This window comes from Aulonocara sp. 'chitande type north' Nkhata Bay, linkage group LG19, assembly GCF_057382095.1.
Source record: "Aulonocara sp. 'chitande type north' Nkhata Bay isolate Kocher_YH1m ecotype deep benthic linkage group LG19, A_spYH_male_GT1.1, whole genome shotgun sequence".
Lineage (NCBI taxonomy): Eukaryota > Metazoa > Chordata > Actinopteri > Cichliformes > Cichlidae > Aulonocara > Aulonocara sp. 'chitande type north' Nkhata Bay.
In genome coordinates this window covers 31,387,832-31,395,009 of record NC_141362.1, presented here as the reverse complement: position 1 = coordinate 31,395,009, position 7,178 = coordinate 31,387,832, and positions in this window count along the sequence as shown.

The following is a 7,178-nucleotide window of genomic DNA, read 5'->3' as shown; positions in this document are numbered from 1 at the left end:
TCTGTGCTGTGCATCCACTTCTCTCTCTCTCTCATGCACGCACACCCTCTCTCGCTCTCTCTTCCTGCCCGTCTTTCTCCTCCCTCTGTTTTCCTCTTTATATTCTCTTTAATTCCTTCATCCCTCCCCCCTTTTTTTCAACTTGATCTCCCTCCCTCCCTCCCTAACACACTCTCTCTTTTGCTCTCGCTCTGAGTCGTGCACATGCAGACAGAGGGAGAGGGGGGATGAACGAGGTGCACACATGAGGATCTCCTGAACTGCCGGGGCAAGGCAGGGCTGGTGAAGAGAGAAGAAGAAGAAGAGGAGGAGGAGAACTAGAGGAATACTGCAGTGGCCAACCAGCTTCTTTTCCCTTCTGTATTTCTTTCTCTCTCTCTCTTTTCTCGCTGCTCCACTGCTTCCATCCCCTTCTCTCTCCCTGTGCCAATTATACCATGAACCTGCCTGCTGCTTGTTGCTAAGGGGAAGCCAGCCAGGGGGAGCCGAGTGGACCGGGCGATATTTTGTTGTTAAGGTAATAAAACGCTTCAGTATCAGCAACTGTCAGGTGTCACAGATGTTGCACTGCAGACGTTCGCCTGCCTCAAGTGAACAGGGCTTTGGGACTCGCTGTTTTTATGGCTCTGGCTGTAACTGGAGCACGGCTTGTTGCGTGGCTCTTTCTGCAAACTCTCTGCCAGTTTTATTCCAGTTTGTTTCAGTTGACCGGGCATCTGTGGACTCACAGGGGGTCTGCCTCTGTGAATATGTGTGTGTGTGTGTGTGTGTGTGTGTGTGTGTGTGTGTGTGCAATGTCCTTTTGTGTTTCCTCATGAATTGGATTTTGCTGCGTGCTTAGATTTGTGGATATGCATGGGTAGAAACACACGCACACACACATACACACATGTGGTGTACATGAGGGCATATGTGGCCCACTTGGGTTTCTTTCAGCAGCTCTCAGTATGCCTGTTTCATCTGTTTCTCTTGGACAGGCGTCTGTGGGTTTGCATGTTTGAGCAGCTTCATTAGAAGGAAGTTGCTCTCCAGAATTACAGCTTTATAACTACTGGTACACTATTGTTTTCTTCGAACAGGTGCTATGCAATCCATACCTCCTCTGTCTGTATACGACCCTTGAGGCAGGCGCAAAGATTAGCTGTCTAATGTGCTCAGACTCTAAAAAGAGCACAGACGTGTTAGCCAATGAGGAGTGCTGCACTCTGCACTTCTGGTGGCAATAACAAACAGTGAGGAAAGAGCGGATGATTACTTATTCACTCATGCGCATCACCATGCTCTACGGTGTAATAAATGAAAGCTACAGTGACGAAGCCACCTTGCACGGCTGCTGCCGTTCGAACCGGTAACACCGATGATTCCCCCCCCCCCCCTGTCTCCGTCACGGCTATTGTCTTCAAAAGTTGAAGTAAGTTGTAACATTGCGAGTTGCAATTATATAATACAGCCACTCCAAATCCCCCATGCCAGCTGCAGGTTTAATGTATGAAGGTTTCATTTGAGCACGCTCACGTGTCCCTGTCATAAAATGCCATCTGTATCCACTATTCTTTGCCCCTCGGTAGCTTATCACAGCTCTGTTTAAACACGAATAACTGTCAACAACAATGAATTGCAGCTTTCTTCTCTCACACCAAAAATTAAGGATGTGTTAAACTATGTGATCTACTTCCTCACCAGTCTCATCTCCCAATTAAAGGACCAGCAAATGGTTAAAAAGCCATTTTACATTTTACAGGTACCTCGAATGCAAAAGGAGCTGAGAGGGCTTGTGAAGCACCAGTCACCAGGTTATGAAAATCCTTACTTAAGCAGAATTAATTCCGTGTGTGTGTGTGTGTGTGTGTGTGTGTGTCTGCTTAGAGAAAGTAAATAAATCCCTTAACAGCGGCTCTCAAAGCATGAAGCCTGGGGGGGGTTAATGTTGGGAGTGCAGGCAGATCAGAGGTAACCATTGTATGATTGCAGCTAATGGAGTCAACATTTACTTATGCTTAGCATAAAAACAACAACAAACACAGTGGCCACGCTAAAAGCCACTATCGGTATCACCTCGGTGAAGGTTCATTCATTATGAACATCAGATTTCTGTTAAGATGAGTCATCAACGTCGCAGCCGCACTCAGTGTGTGCTGAGGACACCGACATCTGTGCTTTATACATAATTAGTGCCTTCCTGATTCCTCCTTGCTGACACACTTTACTGCAGTGGCAGTTTTATATAAGATGAACTCAGATGAGGTTATCTAATAGTGTTAATTGCAAATATCTTGTGCATCTACCTGTCTGCATACGTCAGTGTTTTGTTATGCTATTGAGCCCACTACTCTTCCACATCAGCGCTTCTTCATTGGGCTACTTTGAGTATTTCCTTTGAGGTAATTATTAACTATTCCAGTTGTCCTTCCATTATTTCCAGCTATTTATTTCAACCTTTATCCACAAACTGTTGAGCATTCCCAGCTCAACTGTTACCACATCCTTAGCACTGACTTTATTTATGTAGTTACAGTCTTTATTTTTCAAATTAAACAGAGCTACACGCAACCTCTCGCACAGCCCCTGGCAACTGCAGAAACACCCGCTGAGGTTAAGGTATTGTGTGTTCATGATCTGGCTTTGTGGCTTATTTATTATTCATCCTACATCGGCCTACCTGGGCCCTTTTATCTGCCTCTGCTATGACAGGCGTCCTCTTTTCTTTCTTTTTTTTGCTTTTGAGACAGCAGCATGCGTTTTGACAGCTGAATGTCACTCCGATAAAGGCTGGAGAACTTTTGGTTCTCGGGGGAAATGCAGTTATCGTCTGATGTTTGTCGTTTTTCATTTTGTTTTCTTCGACCCTTCAGCGGATGCCGGATGCTGTCTTCTAATGGTGCGTTTGCTTTTCTTGACAGGATTTAGAGAAAATGGCAGAAGGGTCCAAAGACCAGGGAGGAACGGGCACCGCTGATCCCGAGGAGGACTCCCCCAATATGATTGTCTACAGAAAGGCAAGTCTGCGTGTGCTGTGCTTTCTGTGAGATGGGAAAAAGACTTTGCTGAGAGGCAGTGACCCGTATACGGGCTCCTGACAGCTCACTGGTCTGTATGAATGTGTATCTACCTCACACACACTGGTTTCACTGTCAGGTGTCAGGAAGCCTCTTTCTTACAACAAGCTCCTGTCTCTTCGGGACCCACTTCCTACTACTGTATCCCAACACTGGCAAACCCGAGCCCAGCAAAGTTTTAATAAGTTTTCAATCCCTTCGGTGGATGGTTTTGGCAGCAAGAGGGCCTTCGGTGACATGTGTAATTACCACATCCCCATAGTGCCTTCACTTCCACTAGCTGCTGTTTGATTGGAAAGGTTCAGCAGTATTGGAGGTTAATGGTGTCGAGTTTTTCGGCTGGGGAGAAGCGGCTGATTCTCCAGGGCTGGTTCTTTCTCCTCAACCCACGAATTACTTCTTTATTCCTTTGCGAGCACTATGACAGCCCACTCAACAAAAAAGAAAAAAAAAAGAATTATACAGCTTCTTTTGATCATTTGATCAGACTTTAACTACAGGATCGGTCTTGGTTATGGTAAAATATGAGCTACGAGCCTGCCTCTGTAAGCTGCCCCCAGTCTCGTGTTTCATCCTGCTTTTAATCACCGTCCCTTCATATGTCCAGGCAAACAGATTAGGGAAGAAATCCAGAAGAGCAGGTGCGAAATAGATGTTGACAGTAGCGGCATCGCTTGATAAAAATGTTTTCCTTTTAGGCATGTTGTTAACTATGTGCCACTGTGGAGCTTTAAGGCCTGGTGACAGCCTGAGGAAATCTTTGTAATAAACACTCGAGTGTGCCACTCACCTGGAAAAAAGTGTCAGGCTGAATCTTGATGAATCACTTCTCATAATGATGCCGTTGGCATTTTGTGCTATGATGGTGTCACATGCATTTGGCGAGATAAGAGTCGGTGGAAGTGCATTGCCAGCAACAACTCGGTCGTACTGTAAACACTCTGCCTGCTCGGATAGCAGCGGGGGCGTTTTACAATCTCCCATAATGATCGTCAAATCAGCGCTACCAAACCTAGATTTCATGCCATGTGTCATAACTGTGGCTCTTCTACACGGCAGCAGGTTATTTATGCAGCGTTGTTCATGTTCATCCATTCTGAGAGGCTCTCGAGTTGGTAGAGGAGAACATATAGCTGCGGTAACACCGGGTACTTCCACGGATTTCACTGTACAGCCGGATAATGGAAGGTATCTTTGACAAAATCTTGGAAAGGATTAAATACTAAAAGCATTCGCTGCGGTCTAAACCTGGTGGAGTTTCTTGCATCGTTGCTTTACCTACGTGCCTGTCTAATTTAAGATGTCGAATAGGTCAAGCAGAATAGAGAGGTGCTGGGACTTTGAGGGCTCAGCGCGCATGGCCTCTGGACTCAGTGGGTGGGCAGCCTGGCTCAGTGTGAAGGTGCTGCATGCAGAGAGGCAGATGGCCACCAATATGTTGCGCCGCCTGGGAAAACACTGGCAGCCTCATCCTCAAGGCTCAAACCCACAGCTGGGAGACATCAGGATGTTTCTGCAAGGAGGACTGTGCAGACTCGATCAAAGGATAAAAATATCGCAAAGAGAAAGTGCAAAATGCATGGATGCTTTAAAACGCCTTCCCTTCTGCTGCCACATCTACTGCAAAAAGTGTTAAGTTATCGGTGTGGGCAGTTAGACAAAGGTGAAAGTGATGTATTTAGCCATTAGAGAGGCTGAGTGCTCGCAGAGAAGAAGAGGAGGTTGTCTCTGTCCGTGCGGCGTAGGTGCTGCAGTACTATCTTACTCTGTCTCTGTCCTCCTATGAAAAGAAGGGGAAGTGAAGCAAAACAATCCAATAACTGCAGAATGTCTTATTACCTCGGGAGCTCGCAGGAAAGGGGAAAAAAGACGTACACACCCTTGGAGACAGCTTGATGCACGCTACCTGTTCATTGTTGTGTTTTCCTCTGCCACGCTCATATGGTGGAGATGAACAGGACTGGCACTGAGGGGGGGGGGGGCACAAAAATGAAACTCCAAGCGCCACGAGAAACACTACAGTGCAGGGAAATGCAATTACTCTGAGGAGAGAGGCCACACACTGCTCGCAAACTATTAATAGCCAACATCTCTCGTCCCTGAGCGTGTCGTTCGCTTCTTCTCTTCCACGCTTCGGCCCGAGACTCTTCCGAATTGTGACGCCTGCCTGGCTTTTGACACACGCAGCTAATTAGACGAATTAAAGTACCCCTGTCCTGCCCAGGGAGAGTCAAGGATTTGACTGCTTCCCACCTCCCTCTTCGCTTAAGTCAGGCTATTAAATGTTAGATTGGATAATCCTTGGCAGTCTACATGTACCCAAAGGCGAGTTTTACAGCTTTTTGTGTGTGTTACAGCCCACGAGACTTATATCTAGATGGAATTAAGGGTGGCTTAGTGGGGAAATATTAGTAATGAACCATCATACCAGGAAGTTTAAAGACACTACTTGGTGTCAGTGGACTTTTGGGATGTGCGTGTAAGCTATAACAGTCTGTTAAGAGACAGTGCAGTCTGGTTCCCAATTACAGTGGTGAAGACACTCCAAAAGTTTTCATCATTAGTGCGAGAAAAGCCTCACATAAGATAAAGTACAGAAAATCTACACTGTCAAGGACAGTGAGGGGTGGGTTAGTGAATGGATGAACTGTCTGTCAGATATTTTTGGTCACCTGAAGCGCTGCCTCATGGTGATTGTAGCCACAGTGGTCTCCTTTCTCTTCAGTGGTCTAGTACTGATCTGTGTCCGATCAGTTATTTAATCACTGCATCTACAGAGGTGGATGAACCTCAGATACTTGTCTACACTGGTGGCAGTACTTTTATTGTGCTGATGTGTTTCTTTCAATCAGCCGGTGCGCTATAATCTCCAAAGCAGCTGTTAATTTTCCTCCATATGGTAAATGACCTGTATTTATATAGCGCTTTACTAGTCCCTAAGGACCCCAAAGCGCTTTACATATCCAGTCATCCACCCATTCACGCACACATTCACACACTGGTGATGGCAGCTACATTGTAGCCACAGCCACCCTGGGGCGCACTGACAGAGGCGAGGCTGCCGGACACTGGCGCCACCGGGCCCTCTGACCACCACCAGTAGGCAACGGGTGAAGTGTCTTGCCCAAGGACACAACGACCGAGACTGTCTAAGCCGGGGCTCGAACCGGCAACCTTCCGATTACAAGGCGAACTCCCAACTCTTGAGCCACGATCGCCCCAAATAGATCACTGGGTGCTTTGTTTTTAATTTTGAACATCTGAGGTCATAAGTTGTTTATATGTACTACTTGTGTTTATTATCAAATACCAGAAATGTTTTCAAAAATATTAGCATGCTATAATACGAAACTACAGTGAAAGTGCCACTTAGCCCGGCCTTGCAGAGCTGCAAGCATTGCCGTAGACTGTGGACTTTCTTTTAGTTTCCACTGTCCCTATTTCTTTATTTCAGCCTTTCTTTTGCTTCTTGATGATTAATAATTAAAGTCCATTTCAAGCATTCCATCTTGGAAAAAAAAATCGGGTCCTCTGAGACATCATATCCCCTCTCTCACCGTTCATTTATTCATACCGAGCACATTTTTTTGTGATGGCTCTGTATTTTTGTTCCTGTGTGTGCTTCTAAACGTGAGGAGAGTCGGACCGCTGGGGGAAAAGAAGAGAGGCTGGAAAACGATATATGTATAAGCATGAAGTAGAGCTGGGCGATATATTGAGGTTTTTTTTAAAAAAATATCGATATATTTTTATACGAGATATAAGATGTGACAATATCCTTTATATCGATATAGTCTATGTTACGTTATAATTATAGTTGTGGAGCCGCAGGTTTGCCTCTCTTTCGTCTCTACGCAACGTTACTCTGCCTCGCCCCTCCTTCACTGAACACAGCTCCCCCTCCTCCCCCATCGCTTCACCTGCAGGAAGCGACATGATGGACACGGCAAATCTCCGTTAACGAGTTATTGCGCATCGCCCCGTGCGTGGGGCTGGACGCCGTCAACGTGTTAACGAGCTAACCACGCTAACGCCATGCAGCCCAGAGGGGCTGCACGGCCTAAAATCCTTGCATTCTCTCAATAGTTGACAGTGCGCCTTATGTATGAATTCTGGTTGTGC